The sequence below is a fragment of the Haemaphysalis longicornis genome, unplaced genomic scaffold (genome assembly GCF_048455015.1).
Source record: "Haemaphysalis longicornis isolate Haplotype H1 unplaced genomic scaffold, Haemaphysalis longicornis Haplotype H1 scaffold_12, whole genome shotgun sequence".
Classification (NCBI taxonomy): Eukaryota; Metazoa; Arthropoda; class Arachnida; order Ixodida; family Ixodidae; genus Haemaphysalis; species Haemaphysalis longicornis.
This window is the reverse complement of record NW_027526225.1, coordinates 29,687,593-29,706,584: the sequence shown is the minus strand read 5'-3', so window position 1 is coordinate 29,706,584 and position 18,992 is coordinate 29,687,593. Positions and strand designations below refer to the sequence as shown.

At 48.3% G+C, this 18,992-nt stretch overlaps 1 long non-coding RNA gene across 3 annotated transcripts in view; it reads right to left on the bottom strand.

Annotated features, from left to right (window-relative positions):
- LOC144162538 (uncharacterized) overlaps nt 1-18,871 on the bottom strand; it is a 52,030-nt gene extending 33,159 nt beyond the window's left edge. For all 3 annotated transcript variants that reach the window (XR_013320706.1, XR_013320705.1, XR_013320707.1), the window contains exons 1-4: nt 16,770-18,871; nt 15,943-16,241; nt 8,894-8,977; nt 5,758-5,901 (exon numbers count right to left, since the gene is read on the bottom strand). This is a non-coding gene — a long non-coding RNA (uncharacterized LOC144162538). The remainder of the gene's footprint in view (nt 1-5,757; nt 5,902-8,893; nt 8,978-15,942; nt 16,242-16,769) is intronic.
- Between the last annotated feature and the right edge of the window lie 121 nt (nt 18,872-18,992).

Genomic DNA, 18,992 nt, shown 5'->3' with positions numbered 1-18,992 from the left:
CACGTCATACAAAGCGTTGCTCTTACGTGGTTATTAATCCACGTAGCCAGTTCCACCTATTTGGAGACTTGCTGAATGATACACTAACATGTGCTAAATTGCTCACAGCCAGCTACTGAACTGGTGGGAACACCCGCCACGGTGGCTCAGTGGCTAAGGCGTGCTGCTGAGCACGATGCGGGTTCGATTCCCGGCCACGGCGGCCACTTTTCTGATGGAGGCGAAAAGCAAAAACACCCGTGTGTACGAGATTTCGGCGCATGTTAAAGGCCAACTGCACTCAAATTTCACCTCGAGCAGATTTATTTTTAATGCGTAGTAAGTACCCCCAAATCAGCTGGGACACAAGTGGTAGCCCCGTGAAACACCTCATTAATCAGTCAGAAGCGTTTAAAAAATCTCCGCCGCAGACCATACTACACCTGCCGGCGGATCATGTAAACAGCCATGACACGCCTGTGACATTCCCGCCGATGGGGGCTTTTTCCTCTGGCCAGCCACGCAGCTAGAGAAGCGGTCGAGCTCTGCTGCGCATGCTTCACCCATTCGCTGCCCCGTGCGTGCGTAGAGCTTGCGCGCAGACTTTCTCCCAAGCTGGTGACCGTTCGGCCGCTCGCTGGACAGCTGCAGCGTCACTGCAATGGCCGCGCTCTCCTCGATTTCAGTTTCAAAATCGCCGATTTTTGCTGGCCACTTGCGGTGTCCACGCGCGTATTTCAGCTGTTGTATTTTGCATGTTGCTCTTTCTTTTTAAGCAGACTATACGAAAATATGGTTTTCAAGAGGCCGAAATTTTGAGTGCAGTTGGCCTTTAAAGATCCCCAGGTGGTCAAAACTAATTCGGAGCCCTCCACTACAGCGCACCTCATTGCCTGTGTTGCGTCGGCACGTTAAACCCTACAATCAATCAAATCAATCAACTGGTGGGAATGCTTTTTGATGCCATCTGCAGCTGTTTTCTTATCGCACAGATTATACACCTGGATCTAGCTAAAATGGCCATCCTAGAGCGTAGCTAGCCACATTACGAATCTACCGTACCACTTCCGCCTATCTCCAACTCATTATTTTTCGTCGCATTTGCACACTGCCTATCGTAAAGCAGCAAACACCTGTGTGCCAGATATCTGCTTTCTGTCGAGGCTTGGCAAAACAGGGTTTTATCTGAGGGGGTTTGCGGCCAGCGGAGCAGAGTCGATGACAGGTCATCCCAGTGGAGCCCACCCAGCGAGCGCGCATCAGCACTCAACATGGATGCTTCTAGCACGAGTGACATTGACAAAGAAGGAACTGCAATTTTTACCATGGCATTAGGCTTTACCTCACAAGTGCGCCCTCCTACAGCGACCTTTGCACGTGTCATCCTTCTTCACCCAGGGCTTTTATATTTTATGTTCATTGCCCCCTTTCACCCCTCTCTTCCGTTTGCTGTGTTCCTGCACAAAATTGGGCAAATCGCAGTAAATAAATGAGTTGTTGGTAGCGCAGTGTCCTGTCTATTTGCTTTGTCTTTGTCCCTTCCAGCACTTGTTTTCAGAAGTCGCAAAGTGAAGTGCAGGAAAGCATGGGGGGGGAGGGGGGGGGGGGGGCATTGAAACCTGTTTTCATGCTTTTTCAATTTTCTGTGTTAAAGGAGTACTGACACGAAATTTCAAAGCTGAGATAACTATGTAAAACGCTTCCTTTTTATCAGGAGATATCTCCCAGCAAGTTTCAACAGCAACCGTTTAGCGAAACATATTTAAAATCCATTTTAATCTTCGCCCGCACGAGAAAGGCCAGAGCGGGTCGACGTGACATCATCTGCTACGTGCCCCAAACTGTCGACGCCGGGGCTCCCGTGACGAAGCCGATGCGCTGGCTGTGGTTGGCGCGCGCTGCTCGGGCGTGTGTACACGTCATGGTTTTGGGACTGACGTCATGCTGCCTGGGCCTGTGGGGACGGCGAAGACCTCGGCCGGTCTGGGCGCGTGCGTGCGCTCGCTCGCGCGCGCTTCCAGAGAGGCAGCGATACGGCAAGAATGGTGACGCCATGTGATACATGCTGTCATGGCGGCCGCTAGGCGTTTTTTTGTCGAAACCGAAACTGGCACGAATAAACGACGCCGTAAATGAATGTTTACGCTGCGCTCGACCGTCTAATCTGTCATTCTATGATTAGTGGGCTGCTAGGCACGCATAGCAGCGAAAAAAACGTAACATAAAAATTTCGTGTCAGTACTCCTTTAACAGGCAACTTCTGATTCAAGTAGTATATTCGCAATAACGTCACTCGAACCTGCCGACATGCGCCAACTTGCTTTTACACTTGTGTTTCTGGCATGGTTTAAGCTACGGTTCGCACTGGCCCGATCGTTACTCTCATGTGGCTGCCATTAGAACGAACTAATCTTGCACTGTCCCGATTTTCGCTGTCCCTTGCTGACCGATGCTTGTCAGTGAAGAGCATCTAGCGTGGGAGGCGCAAATGCTAGCAGAGTGTGAAGAGGTGAACAGTGTGAAGCTTAGCATGTCCTCGGCTTTCGGAGACCGGATGCGCGCTGGTCGGATCGTCCGATCACGGCGTGGCGGAAAGAACATCCGGACAGCCCATGATGTCACTTTCTGTGAAGCGTCTCCAGTGATGCTGGGACGTACACGAAGACCACTGCCCAATCCCAATCTTCTCCGCTCCACCTTGCCTTCTCCGTCACTACTTGTTTTCAAATAGCAGCTGATCGGCCATGCAGGGGTACAAGAAAGCCAGAATTGCGGACGCCGTGAAATCTGCGGGAAACTAGCCACCTCATCTCAGCCAACTTTTCTGAACGCCGTAATAACTGTCGATAGAATTTAGCCAGATTTAGCCTCTTAGCTGTACAAAATAAAGCAACACTGTCCGTGGACCTCCCGAACATAACATCACTAACAACGCATTGTTTGTGTTGCGTCTGGGATACCGTAAAAACTCGTTACTAGAGGCACTCAAGGGAGCCGTGAAACATGTCTCTTGTTACCAAGGTCTGTTGAAACCAAAAATCCTAAATACTGTGCAGAGTTGAACATGAACACTTTGTTATAAATCAGTAAATAATGGCGTATTCAGTAGGGGTGTGCGAATATTGAATAGCAACTTTCGAATCGAATATCGAATCGAATTCGGAATAAAAGCCAAATATTGAATCAAATGTCAATTCTTTTTTTAGAGGCCTTGATTTTTCATAGGTTTTGTGGGGATCCGCTTGATCCCCTTTCCTCCTCCCGCGAGCGCGATGTTCGAACGAGCGCGCTTTACAGCGCACGTGACGTCACCTTGCGGGCCGATGCGCCGGCGGGCACCGACTGTCCTGCCGCCGCTGTCGCTCCTCCTCGCCCGGGAACCTGCCTCCTCTCCCCCGCTCCTTATAAGCCCGACGCGCGCGCTTCAGCTCTCTCTTGCTCTCTGGCTCTTGCCCATGGATAGGGGAGATAGGGGAATGGAGGAGATGGGAGTTGGATACCGGGGCGTTCCTTGTCCCAGGCTGGCTCGTCTCCTCCCCGCCGCGCCGGCCGGTCGGGCGCTGTTTGGCCCTGATCGGACGCGCAGGGTAGGCCTCTGGCCACCTTGCGAGCAGCCCACGTGCAACCTGGGCCATGGTCGCCTGTTTGGGCGACGCCGTAGGACGCGCGTCGGTACAGTGTAGTTCTTAACCCAGTCTTGGCGTTATTATGCACTGTACGACTCGGCTAATAAACCCCCTGGTTCGTCCTGGCCCTTTGGAGCCTGTCGTCGCCTTTGTCGGTGAGTTGAACCCGTCGCGGCGTCTCCCTTGTGGATGCCGCGAACCTCTCTGGGGCATTTTGGATGGGTCATTTCCGGGCGTGGGGAAACACCCTGAACCCCACCCAGCCCGCAAGGGACCATCGAGCCCACTTTGGCGCTCAACGTCTCTAACGAGGCTAGCCAGGGTCGTTTGCTATCCCATTAGCTAGGCCCATCTTGCCCACAGTTTCACTGCAAAAGCTGAAGCTACTTCGCATGTTCGGGAGCCATGCCTTTCTTTTTAGACCCGAAGAACACATCAACCCTCATGCGCAGCTGTCCAGTTGCCCAAGCACTATGAGGCGGTACCTCAGGAATTTGGTGTGGGCACGATACGCATTTGAAGAACGGCTTGCGCCAGATTTGCTGCACTGCGATCATAGGCAACAACTAGACAGCGCCTCGTAACTCCGTAGTGAGCACTTTGCAGGCAGGGAAAATATGACGCGAAAATACGGCACAACCACAATCACGGATCACAATCAGGCACTACTACTTCAGAAGCTCGCACATCGGGTGCGTGAAGCGAGAACGATTCATTGAGAAAGGAAATGTCGCCCTACAGTCGCCGCGCATGAGCCTGCGTCATCCCCTGTGGTCTAAAAGAACAAAAAAAGGCAACACACATACACCAGCTCCATTACAAAAAGCCAGAAAATGGAGGCGCTGTGAAAAACAACAAAAGCAGCGGCGATTGCTTTACCGGAAGCTGCCCCAACATGTAAACATCCGGTTGCAGTATCCAAAATGGTGACCACAGTCGACGGCGACGGCACGAAAAAAAGATCTTATCGCCGCAATCGCAAATTACTCCGTGCAGCGGGATAAAAATCTTGGCCTTTGCAAGGCGCGCTCGGTTAAAGCGCGAGTTGGATGAAACTTGCCGAGCAGACGGTGCACCAGCGTTGCATTTGCAAGGGCCGACATCTCTCGCTTTCACGGAGCCCAAATTCGAAAGATCCACTTGACTATTTGAAAAATCTAATAATAGATATTCGATTCGCGAATCGAATTATTCGCGGAGGTACCATTTGATTCGTATTCAAAATATTCGAGTATGCGCACACCCCTAGTATCCAGACACGTCGACAAGAAAATTCTCACTATGGTTTAAGAAAGTCATTCATGGTAGTTTTAGGGACTGCAGCTGTATTACTTTCCTTTTCTACTTTCGTAGGTAGCAAAACCTTGTTAACACTCAAGGGAGCCAAAAAACTTGCCTCTTGTAACCAAGGTCTCTTGTATGCAATGTTGCTAACATGGTGAACATAGGAAAATCAACCAAACTGTCTTCATTCAAATGTCTCTTATAACCAAGTGTCCCTTGTAACAGTGTCTCTTGTAAGGAGGTTTTACTGTAAAGCACTTCACTCTCCTTCTGTTCTCGCAATAACGTTACAGTGCTCTTAGACAACTGCGAGCCTTAACTGCCGACACTATCTGTCTACAATACCCTTGTCATCCTACTCCTCTGGTTCATCCTCTAGGGCACCATTTACTTGCGTTAGAATCACGTGATCTGTAGGCTCCTCAAACACACAAGGTGCACATCTGCAGACACAAACTCAAACTCCACAAAAATTCCTGGAACCTCTGTGGTCTCTTGGATGCAGGCCCAAGCTTCGTCCCTCATATAAGGCCCCCGTTTCATCAAGTCTTTTCTAAATAGTGAAGAATTTACTCTAGGGACCCCAAAAAGTTGCCCTTAGTAACAGAGTGTCTCTTGTAACTGTAACCATGTCTCTGTATGCATGCAATGTTGCTAACATGGTGAACATAGGAAAACCAACCGAACCATTTTCAAATGTCTCTTATAACCAAGTGTCTCTTGTAACAGAGTCTCTTGTGATGAGGTTCTACTGTAGTATAGGGACCCATTGGGACTAGCCGACACCCACCGTAGCTTTCCCAGAGATGGACAAACCCCATGAAACAGAGTACTGCGTATGTTTCTTTCCCAAGTTCTGATCACTCACCGTCCCCACAATTTGGAAGAGGTGAGCTTTCATTCAATATTGGCAGGTGCTGGCGCGGAGCTTGCAGGTTGTAGAAAAACGCCAACACTGCCGACGAGCTGAGGGTACGGACCAGCGCGAGCCTGGAGCGGGTCTGCGTGATCCCTGTGGAAGAGCGTGAAGTATTTTCATTGATGAGCAATAAACAACTGATGCGTCGGATTGTCCAACACAATGCCGACAAGGTGTTCATTTGTAAAATGAGAGTTGTTGCATTAGTTCATTGTGTGCCCCAGGTGGAGTCATGGGCAGTCTTTACTCAAGGCCTACTGGCACCTGGCAGAGTCACGACTACAACCTTGTGGGTCTACCAACTGGTCATCCGCGTGAGGCATTCATGAAGGCAGCAGCTGCCCACATCACCGGCATTCTATCCAACTGCAAAGCCACTCCCCCCCAGGAGCTTTGGTGCACGATGCAGCCTCAAGTGGGCCCCGAGATTCCAGGCATTCCTGCGGGCAGGCCGGTATGCCCCTCAGTGCAAGTACATTGTGTGCCACATCATCTCTCACTCGACTGCAGCACGAACGGTAATCTGGCACGACTCTCATGAGCTCTGCCTGCATTTACGTCCTGGTCCCGTTGATGAACATTGCGCGTTCGGGGGGTTCCTATTCACTGCAGAAATTTTAGCAGAATGCTCACCTCCCATATCTTAAAGGAGTACTGACACGAAATTTTCATGTTAAGTTTTTTTCACTCATACCAGCCCACTCGTTTTCAGCCCACTCGCACGCGTGCATACCAGCCCATTGATCATAGAATGGCCCATTAGGCAATCGATAGCAGCGTAAATAATTATTTATAGCCTCATTTATTTGTGTTAGTTTTGGTTTTGACTGAATGAACACCGAGGCGACTGCCATGCCAGGAGGGCGTTTGTGACGTCACCGTTCCCGTCGCACCACTGCCAATGTGGATGCGCTCACGCGCCCAGACTGGCCATGGTTGCCACCACCTCCACGCGCTGGGCAGCATGACATCAGTCCGAAAACCATGACATGATGCACACGACGAAACAGCACGCGCCAACTGCAGCCAGCGCGTTGGTCATGTAACTGAAGTCCACACGTCAGCAGCCTGGGACCAGGAAGAGTACGTAGATAGCGTCATGCTAATCCCGATTGCGAAAGGGGATCGGTTCTGCACTTTCTCGTGCGTGAAAAGATTAAAATGGATTTAGAATATGTCATACTGAACGATTACTGATGAAACTTGCTGGGAGATATTTACATATACAAAGGAAGCCTTTTACATAGTTATCGCAGCTTTGAAATTTTGTGTCAGCACTCCTTTGAGGACTCTGCTACTTCCTATACTTTTCCCGTTTGAGGTACGATGATGATGATAATGATGATGATGAGAAAAAATACCACATTGAGTGTAATGATAGCTGTGTTTTTACGTCACTGCAGGGCCGTTTTTCTATATTTCTTGTGTTTTTTATTTTAAAAAGTCATCTATCGCTGAAATGGAGCAGAGTGAGCTAGGAAAGGCTAGTTCATTTAAACTGAACAAAGTTATATATGTCTTCATGGCCCTTTCAATGCTACTTATGGCTCAGATATGACACATTTGTAGGACAAGCACATTCCTGATGATGACTGCTCTAATAAACCAGTGAAGAAGTGTTCACAACTATAATGGACTACAGCCCAATAAAGAAGATGATCGTTAAACAAATTTAGCCTGTCGCAACAAAAGCAACTTTCGAATGCCTGCATGTGCGGTAATGCACTGCATGGGCCTGGGCCGGCCCGAAAGCTTTAGGCCGGGCTGGACCGCGGGCTGGGCTCAGGCCGGGTAGCACGCATTTTCTCAGGCTTTGGGCCGGGCTCGGGCTTGAACCCGGGCAGTGCCCGAGACCTGGCAGTCCCGTGCGGGAAATTCTAAAATTTTCAAACTAAAACAAACAGAACAAACATGACCCAGACTCATGTGCATAGCCCTGTGTGCATAGTTTGAAGGACCAATTTTCGAAGCAGAGTACATGACTTTTTCGGGTGAGAATTTTTTTTAAAACATTGATTACAGAAAGAAAGAAAATAAGCGGCGATAAAATAATGCTCTCAGCATAGCTAGAGGGAAAGACAAAAATGAAGTGGTGAAACCAGACTCATCGTCTGCTCAAATTTCTGCAAGGAATGGAACAACGAAACGTGCAATATCTGTTCAAAAGTTGCAATAATAAAAAAATTATCCTTTTTTCTCCAAATCATTTCAGGTATCTTCAATGTGCCTTGATTTTGGAGACTGTGGCAAATGAAATAGCAAATGAAGTGCCGCGACTCTCGGAAATCCAGCTTCTAAGTCAGGATATTTAGGTTGTACAAATCTGGATCCAAGTTTAAAGGAAATTTAAATCCAAACTGGTCGTATTCGCTATGTGCTTACTCTTTTTAGTTTAACAGGAAACTACTTCGAGTTCATGTTTATAGCCTGTCCGACTCAGGAGGACATTTAACAACACACTTGCGGGATCTGGCTTATTTTATTGAATTCTGTGGGGCTCGGGCTCATATTTCCGAAGTTTGTCAAGCTTGCGCCGGGCTTAAGCTCAGATTCTAAACATTTGTTGGGCTCAGGCTCACATTTTAAAGATTTTTGTTGGGCCCAGGCCGTGTGTCTATCAGGCCTGGTTAAGCCGGGCCTAGAAATTGTGGCCCATGCAGTGCTCTAGTGCACGGCCCTAGAACCACGAGTGAACCAGGATGTTTATTTGGCAATGCAAATGGTTCCAAACACCAATCACCGAAATGATGATGATGCATGAGCGCAAGAGGATGGGATAAGGTTGGTCAGAATGACCATTCTATGTCGAGGATAAAATAGGGGAGATTGCCCAAAATGTATAAACGAGTCCCTGCAAGTGGTCGCCGACGCCCAGGCCGTGGTGACGTGACATACGCGCTCACAATAATTAGTGAGGAAACAACTGAAAGCAATGCACAACTTCCACTACAACACACATTTAGGGCAAACAACTTTGAGGAAACGCCTGAAATGGAGCAAGCTTCTGCGAAGGAAAGAAATTTGACAGGAATGATGGAACAAGAAAGTTACTCACTGCAAAGTTTATGAATTAGTTGTAGTATACCTTTGTCTTGTACTTGTATGGCTGCATTTCCGGTGGGTGTCAAATCTTGTCGTTGCAACAGGCATCTCTATTCAGCTCGAAACACTGCAAGTACAATGCAGGGGTGAGACAGCCCAAACAGATTTGGGAGCAGTTTTCGGAGCAGCAAAATTTCGATTTTGGAGCAGAAGAATCTTGATTTGGAGCAGTTAGGGACATTTAATACATCGTCTTGTGAGCTTAAAAAATAATTATTTCAGCAATTTGCAGGGTCAAGTGCACATTTCAATCAGTTTTGAATACACAGAACACTCAAACAGCCTTACCTGAAAGAGTTTTTAAGAGTATCACAAAGTACTAACTGCACTACCTTTTTCCTAACTGGTGGTATTGTGTTGCGCCTGCACACAACACTGACAACAAAACTGCCGTTAACATTAGAGAGTTTTAGCAGTCCGTCTGTTCTGTTGGTTACTTTGTTACCGGGTTGACCGCACCGGTCTGCGCCTGCGCGTGCGGAAGGGCGAGGAGGCGCGGGCAACTAATCCCCCTACAGTTACGAATGCCCAAGTGCCCAGACGAGTCCCGGTGAGCACGGTATCTACGTACACGATGGAACAGACGGACTGCTAAAACTCTCATCAAATTTAAGGGCTCCGCAATTGTGGCGTTTTTTTTTTTGCTGTTTTAATGCTAAAATTATTTTTTTGTAATCCCAGGCTGTGTTGTACGACCGACTGTAGTCACGGCAACAGTTGAGCAGCTTCGAGCTAACAGTCGCATAGCCCAACCAGCCTACCCGTTTCAGCCCCCGGGGCGCAGGTTCACCCTATGGTCATTTGAGTAGCGTTAATGTTTAGCCACCTAGATTTTGCATTAAATTTCACTTTGCATACTTCAAGTGTTATAGTCGCGTTCTATGGCAACCGTGTAGTGCTGCCTGAACAGGTCGCGGCGCCGCAGCACAGCCCGCAACTTTCGTGTCGACCGTTCCATCCCCGTGGCTCGCGATCGCGCTTCGAAGCACAGCAACACCTCAACATTTTACAACAGCACAACAAGCCAAAAAATTCACTTCACGAACCCGATTATAGACGCGCGCACCGCGTTTCGCACTCAAGGACAAACCCCGCCGAAGTCGTAGGCCCCACATTTCAATGAATTTTTTTTCCAGCCGCTCAACTTCCCGTAATCTGGCACCAATCTCAAACCATATCCTTGCGTTAACGTCACTGTTCAGAGCCACAACATATAGAATGAATAGACTGGAACTCAGATGATAGCGTAAAATAAACCAGGGAAAATATCGGCGATACGCACTGATTGCGTTGGTAGCAGCAAGATCAGGCGGCGGCCATGTTTGTTGCCACAGCGATGCCTAATCGAGAAGGCCGTTTCTGCGAACCCGGACGGAAAACGAATCCAGTTTTAGAAGCGATCGCTTGCTTCGTTTCAGTCTTTATTTGTGCCATTTCTGTGTTTGCGATTGACCGACGATAAAAGCGGTGACCGGGATGCGGGAGGCTTTTGTCCCCGCCAAAACTGACATGAGCATCAAAATCCGTGCCGTTGAGGCTCTTCTGGAGCAGTTTGGCGCAATTTTCGCCATTTTCGTGCTTTTGGAGCAGCTTGGCGCAGCAAAATGGAATTGTATCAGAAAGGCGCAATATGCGCAGCTGTCTCACCCCTGACAATTTGATGATTTATTAGGTCAGTGTCACTGGTTTGCTGATAAATAAAACAAGTTAAGCAGAAATTTTCATTTTACCACTTCATCATGTGTTTCACGACGTCAGCGATGACGTATCCAGGAAGGATACCGAAAAATAAATGTTATTATGTTGATCAGGGCTGCTGGCAATGGCAAGATATCTTTTGTCGCCCTGTTTACAGTCCATCCTCCCAGATGACGCTACGATACGGGTCAAGGTGCCTACGCCTCCTCCCCAATTCGAAAAGTGGCTTAGCCCAACCACTCGCGTGTGTGGCTCTCGCTCGCTCTGACACCCACCCCTGGAAAGGGTGGTTGGACCGCACTATTGCGGTACCTCGCTGGTCTCGCGCAGCGTGCTCTTTTTTGTGTTGATGCGGTTGACGACATATCGGTACGCCTCGTTCGTCTGCCCCATTCGCGATGGCTGCCATGAAGTGGCAGAACCTGCCAATTTCCGCAAAGCTCGAAATTATCAAGAAGGTTGAACGCAGGCAAAAGAAGTCTGATGTTGCGGCAGAGCACAGCATCTCGAGAAGCACACCAAGCACCATTTTAAAGAACAAGAATGACATAAGGGCTAAGGCAGACAAGAGGCCGTGACGCTACCAGCACCCGACAGGTACGCACGGCTGCATATGAAGACGTAGAAGCGGCCGTGTACAAATGGTTGTTGGATGTGAGGTCGCGAAACATCCCCCTTTCTGGCCCCCATGATTGAGCAGAAAGCGAAGGAATTCACATTCCTTCTCAACCGGCCCGACTTCAAAGGAGGCTCGGGTTGGCTGCAGCGATTCAAAGAGTGGCATAGCATTGCCGGCCGCACAGTCACCGGTAAAAGCCGCGCGGTGGACATCAGCACCGTGAACAAGTGGATCGAGGAAAACTGCAGTGACATTATAGCCAGGCACCATCCCTGTGGTATATCTAATGCGGATAAGACAGCCTTGTCCTGGCAGATGCTCCCAAACAAGACGATGGCATGTCGCGATGACAAATCGCACGGTGGGAAAACCAACAAAGCCCCTCAACAAGGTAAAAATTTGGGCTGGTTGGCACATATTCAATAATAGCAAAAACAGCACAAAGGAGGGGACAACGACGGCACAGCGCTTCGTCCTGTTCTTCCTCGTCCTGTCCTCTGCGCTGTCTTTGCTATTATCAACAAAGCCCGTGTATCGGTGCTGCCCGCCACCAACACCGATGGATCGTCAAAGCTTCGACAACTGGTGATCGGAAAAAGCAAATTGCCAAGGTGCCTCAAGAATGCTCTTTCAGCCCCGGTGACGTACACGTCGAACGAGAAGGCGTGGATGACCGGCAAACTTTTTGGAAAGTGGCTGAAGTCTTGGGACGATGACCTGGCAAGCCAAGGCAGAAGTCTGCTGACTCGTCGACAATTGTTCAGTCCACAATTGTAAGGTCACGCTCAGCAACATCAAGGTCCATTTCCTGCCGCCGAATACAACATCAGTGCTGCAGCCATTAGATGAAAGCATACCGTGCACTGAAGGCAGGCCACCAAAAGTGCCTGGTGCAACGGCTGTTGGAAAGCCTCCGCAATGGGCGAGAGCTAACAATTACCTGCTCGGCGCAATGACAATGTTGACTGCGTCATGGAGTGACATCAAGAAAGCCACAATTCAGAATTGCTTTCGTCATTGTGGGCTCTGCATTTCTGGCGAGGATGGCGCAAGCTCATCGGATAACAACGATGAACCCATCGACAGCGATGAAACCCTCAAGGAGCTTAATGATTTGTTCAGACAGCTGTTCCGAGTTCTTGGGTGCTGTTTGTGACGGGACTGCAGCAGCAGACTTTGTGTCCATTGACGACGATGTTGCAAAGTAACTACCGAAGAGCTCGCCGATGAAGACATTGTTGCCGATCTGGCTAGGGAAGACCCCGCCGATAACAGCCACAGTGACACAGGTGAAAGCAGGGTCTAGCTTTTTGGAGGAGGCACGGGAGCAGCAAAAGTCTTATTTTGGAGCAGCTTTGGAGCAGCAAAAATCCCATTCTGGAGCAGGTTTGGAGCAATTTAGGGGCTATTTCAAAGCACACTGACGGCCCTAAATAATGCGGCTGATTGCACTTTTAAGAGCAACTAATCCGAAAACCGCATGAAAAATAGAATCGGCCAGAGTTATTTAGAAGGAGCGCAATAAATCGAAAAATTCTTTGCTCAACTTCATGAAATAAAAATAAAATGGCAGATGCTAGAAACAGTAGTTGCCTTAGATAGGCTAATAATTTCAGTTGAAAACAGATGGAAAGCACAACATAATGGGGGAAAAGCTTCATGTGTACTGAACCAAGCCATTGCACTTCACTGCAACACCACTTACATAGATCACTACGACAATGTACAAGAGTAAACACCAGTGCCAAAAGAACCACAGGGGGCAATTGGCTTGCAGCACCTTGCCGCTAAGCACAAAAACATAACACAGCCACGTGTGGAGAGCTGCACACAAACACCACTTTAACAAGGATTCAGTCTGCCTTTATACACTGAAGACCCAAGTCAACTGTTTTGATTCGCTCAAGCACAGAGGGCAGTTTAGAGTTCACATCACCCAGCAAAGTATTGCCACGCTCCACTTTGTCCATGTGTTTGGCAGCCAGACCTTTGCTTATAAGCTCTTGTGAACTTGCAAGTAGAGCTTTGAGAGACGACAGTCGGTTTTGGAGGCTTGACTTCTCATTGATCAGCCATGAAGGAACCATGAGTGCACCGAACTGCCGTGGCTATGGATGCGGCTGTCATTGTGTAGCCAGCGCTTAGTGTTGCCCGGACGACGACAAGACTCGGCTAAATTTGGCGTTGTATGCGCTCAATGGACAACTATCGCGCAAATTGCCGTTTGTGCGCAGCTTAGCGCAGCAGGGCAAATTGGCGCACAATGGCGCAATTGCCGCAGCAGTTCCACCCCTGCGGTGAGGACTCTACGAGTTCCACCCCGCCCCTGTGTTCCAATGCTCTTCACGTGATGAGCACTGTGCGGCAATAGAAGGCTGCAGCTTCAGCTGTTCCGAGTCACTTGACAACGTTGAAAAGTGTGTGCTCAACAATGCTCCCAATAAATAACCTCCCAATACAATTTCCGCACAAGTGTTACTACTATAAAATTATCACTGTCTCTCAACTCCCTGGATCTTAGACGAAAAATAGCACACCTTTGTTTATTTCACAAACTGTATTTCAATTGTGCTTACTTACATGGCTCCCTGCTTCTTCCACCAATTCGAACTTCGCGCCGTCTCTTTATTTCTTTGAGTGTCCAAAATTTAAAAGGTTCAACTAACGCTTTCAACAAATATTTTCTTCCGTTAACAATTGAGGATTGGAATCGGCTTCCAAATGCAATAGCCAATGAGCGTAATACTCTAAAGTTTAAAACCTTACTCGAAACTCATTTGACAACCGCATCGTTGTAATTTCTGTGTGTAACCAGTTGCTTTTTTAACATTTTTTTGCCACTTTGAATTGTGCTATTAGTTCTATAATGAGTTCTGTTATTATTATTGTCCTGTAATTCCAATTCTTGAATTGTGTCCTACTTTATGTTCTTGGCCTGCAATTGCCTTTGTGTATGCTTGTTCGACCCCCCCCCGCCCCTATTGTAATACCCCGTCAGGGGCCCTTAAGGGTAAATAAATGATGATGATGAAGTGAGCAAGCCCGGAGTTTATCGCTTCGAAATTAGCCCTTTTGTAGTGTGTAATTAACTGCTTCTTAGGGGATTTTTTGGTCACAGGTGAAGCTAAGGAAATGGGGAGTAGGTTGTGGTCACTGAGGCCTGGGTGAGCAGTCACATTTGAGATGTCATCTGGGCATGATGTGAGTAGAAGATCTAGGGTGTTGTCACCCCTAGTAGGGCATGCGATGTACTGATGAAGGTTGAAGTCTAAGGTTACATCGAGAAATTGATTGAGTTCGGTACTACCTGAAGCCGAGAGTAAAGACCAGTTTATTTGGGGGTAGTTGAAATCACCGAATAGATGAACGGGGGAATGGGGAAATCTACTTTTAATTGCAGTTAATGATTGTCGAAGGTGATCACTGAATGAAGGGGAACTGTCTGGGTGCCGGTAACAGACTCTGAAGACCGATTTGGACGATGAAGGTGATATGCAAATCCATGTTAGTTCTATGTTTACTTCGTGGGATGATAAGGTATTCCTTACGGCTACAAGGACGGCCCCTCCTCCTCTCTTCTCTCGATCCCGGCGAAAAAGCTTAAAGTTCATGTTTGGCGGAAGTATTTCAGCATCAAGGATGTCTTTGTGAAGCCACCTTTCCGTTAGCACAACAACGTCGGCGTCAATGTTGTCGATGAAACTGTGTGGCTGGTCGTGTTTTGGAATTATGCTTCTAATGTTAGTATCAGCAATATTTAACTGAAAATAAGGTCGGAAGGTTCTGTTAGTGGTGATGGGTGATGTCGGAAGCCGTCATTCCTTATCAATTGTTCCACCTTCCACACTGCTCACTGTGTTGTGAGCGGGTCGATTGCTCTCAACAACACTGTCCGAGAGGGGATCATACGAGTAGCATTTGTTACCAACGTGAAGTTTGTCGACATTAAGTAGGAATGCACATGCCTGGGGACGGATGAACTTCAGCAATTTAGAACGGGCAATGCGCGCCGTAGGGGCGAAGTCTTCCCAAATAGCGAAGTCGGTGCCCTTGAGTTTGCGACCCCATGCCAGGATATTTTCCTTGGTTTTAAAGTGGGCAAGCATGATAACGACCGGACGGTTTTTGTTCGGCGTGAATTTACCAACTCTGTGGCCTCGCTCACTGCTGTTTGTGTCGAGTTGTAGGCCCAATCGCTGAGAACAAAAGGTTTGAATAGACTGCTCGGATTCTTTCCAAGTTTCTTTTGGGTTGTCGGTGAGTGCGAAGAAAAGCAGGTTGTTGCAACGCATGCGGTTGTTGGTGTCAGTGTGGGCAGCTTGGAGGGTTCTTATATTTTTCTTAAGCTTTTGGTTTTCGTGGGATGTGGGTGGGGGAGAGGGGGGTTTGGATGAGGCAGCATCGAAAGCGGAAATACGATCTGACAAGATGGAAATTAGTTTTGACTGGTTTTTTTGAGTGGCCTTAAGGGCTTCTAAGTCGGCTTGGATAGTCGACAAAATAGAGTGAATTTCTGTTATAGCATTAGTAAAGGGGCCAGGATTTTGCTCAACATCACCTGATAGGAGTAGGATCAGTGCACTAGCTAGCTGCAGGGCACACATGTCACACCACAGGTTCAAGAGCTTACGCCAGGTAAAGTCGTAGGGGCATGACACCGCCACAAAAAAAAGATTGCTGCTCCTAAATTCTTTAGAAAATTTGGAGTAACCAACCTGAAACGTTAGGAGCGGCGTCAGCATACTGTGGAATGCGGTGTCGTGCCCCGGGCTTTTGGCGGCTTTCCGGAGTTTAAGTAGGCTCGTGGAATTCGGGGAGGCTGACATCACACACGGCTGGGAAGAAGCCATGCGGGGCTGGTCAGCGGAGGCAGGTGCACGGGTGGAGGTGGTGAGGTGCTGCGTTTCCGAGCGTTGGCAGGCGACCGCACGGAAGGGAAGAGCTCGGCAGGGGCGAGCACGAACGGCGCAGGTTGGAGTGCGGGCATGCTCGCAGGCAGCCAGCAAGCCAGGACCTGAAACGTTAGGAGCGGCTGATGATTGTTGGATGCTTTTGGCGCAAGGCCAGCTAGGGCAAAGAAAAGAGTGCGGAGCAGCTATATCTGCTGTACGGCATTTTAAAGCGCAGTGTGGCCCCTTATTCTTCCGTCTACCCTACTTGCACTGTGCGAAATATACAAGGATCAACTGGACAAGCGAGCGGCACTTAAAACATCATAATATTTTAATTAAAAAAAGAGTGGCTACCTTAGATGCAGCATCTTGTACACTTAATAATCGCAAAAAAAAAAAAAAAAAAAAAACAAGGGTGTAAACAGACAGTGCATGGGATATCCCTAGACCTTCACTGCTTCGCTACCTAACCAAAGACTTGTAAAGGCTGGGATGGAATGGATCCGTAAATCAGGTCGCTTTTGGTTTGACAACGGCCTTTGATTATCTGCGTATGCGCTGCTGACTGTATGACATACCAACTACCGTGTTACTGTAATCCCTTGCTTTAAACATGTATACAGTGAGAGCGCAGACATGAACAGGCATACCGTTAGTCACAGCCCAGGCACATGCCAAAACCTGCTCGGTTCCAACAAGTCAAGTGAACACATTGGCCTGCCGGAGTGGCAGGGCGAGTGACTGTAGCCGGGAGATGCTGCGTGAGAAAGAAGCACAGCGTGAATTGTCAAACAACGTTCAAAATAAATGCAGGGCGTATGACAGACAAGACCACAACAAGCAGTGCCCCTGCTTCACCTTGTTGACCCGGTCGTTCCCGCTGTATTTCCATCAATTATATAAAAATACATACTGAAGAAAACATTCCTTGCCGGGTATGCCTGGCAAGCAAAAGTAAGGGGGTGCAACAGGCTAATACAGCGGGTTCCAAAGCCACCGTGAACCACGCGCACAAACAAAATAAAGCCTTGCAAACAGCGCTCGTTCGCGCTTTGACTTCACGCGTAGACCTCACTGTAATTGTTCGCTTAAGAGTGGGATAATTGATTGGCTCGCGAGCAGCACGCCACCTAAAGAATTGTATAAAATTCTCAATTGCGTTATCAAACAGAACACTGAAAAACAGACGAAGAAATGCTACGTGCGAGAGGGGTTTGCGTGCCAACGAGTGAAAAATTTAGTCAAGGAACTGTCTATGTTTCCGGCAGCCGGAAAAGTAGGCTGCGTGGATTGTTGCCGGCATTTCACCCCCATTGGCTAACTGGAGTCATGTGACCAAACTGCCGGCATTTGTGTATCACTGCTATTGTGCCGGCAGCCGGCACAGTAGTCGGCGTGAAAGTTTGCTGGCAGCTGACTCAGCAGACGGGTTGTTTGGGAGAAATGCTTGCAGCCGGTGTGGCAGTTATGATAATTTGTGGACAGACCGAAGTGGTGGCATTTACCGGGCCACACTTGCATGCCTGTGCCTGCGAAGCACTGCTGAGAATATAGGTGTCCCATTCCAGTGTAATAGTAGGTCACTGCGTATTCTTGCGTTATTTACGAAGATCGGCCAAACAAACATGTATTCTGAATTACCCCTGTCGCACAGATCAAGACAAGGGAGCTAGCACAACGCCTGCAAAAAAAAAAAAAAAAGTCCAGGAACCAAGAGAAAATTTACACCTTTTGTTTTTTCACCCATCAATGGGGTAATGGTGCAGAGTGCAAAGTTAGAACTAAGGGGCATTTATTGTTTAAGTCTGACATGACATCTTTCCGGATTCACTTTCTATGCCCAGCAGTGAATAGAATACGTACCACCCCTGTAATCTACCGCTCGACCCTTGTTCCATTTTGTATGTTACTCAATATCTCTAGGAAAGGATCCTCACCACTGAGACAAGTATTTCAAATACGAATTTGACCCAGAATATTACTTTATTTGGCACTCACAAGATAAAATAAGGTACAAAAACAGTCAGTTTATCACGGAAGATAAAAGGAGGTATCAAAACAAATGACACCAAGATTCTCAGCAGTGCTTTGCAGGCACAGACATACAAGTGTGGTCCGATAAATGCCACCACTTCGGTTTACCCACAAATGGTCATAACTGCCATACCCGGCAGCAAGCATTGCTGTTTCTCCCAAACACGCGGTCTACTGAGTCAGCTGCCGGCAAACTTCCACACCGACTACTGTGCCGGCTGCCGGCACAATAGCAGTGATACACAAATGCCGGCAGTTTGGTCCAGCCAGCCAATGGTGGTGAAGTGCCGGCAACAATCCACGTAGCCTACTTTGCCGGCTGCCTGCAACATAGACAATGCCTTTAGTCAATGCATTTTCTCGAGGTGAAACAAGCCGCTGACACCGCACGAACGACTGCGAAACGCGAGCACCACAGCATAAACATCGAAAACGCAAGAACGTGCCTCGTAATTATAACTGTTGGGAACACAACAGCACAACATGTGCAGTTGCAAGAATGCAAACAGTCGCGCACACTTTTTAAGCGGCAAGCCCGCCAAATAAAAGCGCTCCGGTTCAACGTCCACCGCTGACAGCAAAGACGTTACGTCAGAAGACGCTGGAGCTCTTGAACGACGATTAACGGGACGACAATCGCTGCCAATTTTCGAATGCAGTGCGCCAAACGCAACTACACGAAACGCCGCCGTGCGCCATGCAGGCCTAGTAACGTTGATGCAGGCAGCAACCGGTGAAATGTAAACAAAACGGCGCGGTAAATGTAAACAAACCGGCGACGTCATAATATCGCTACCGACATTAGCGTCACTCCGTCACTTCGTTACTTCGTCTTAAAG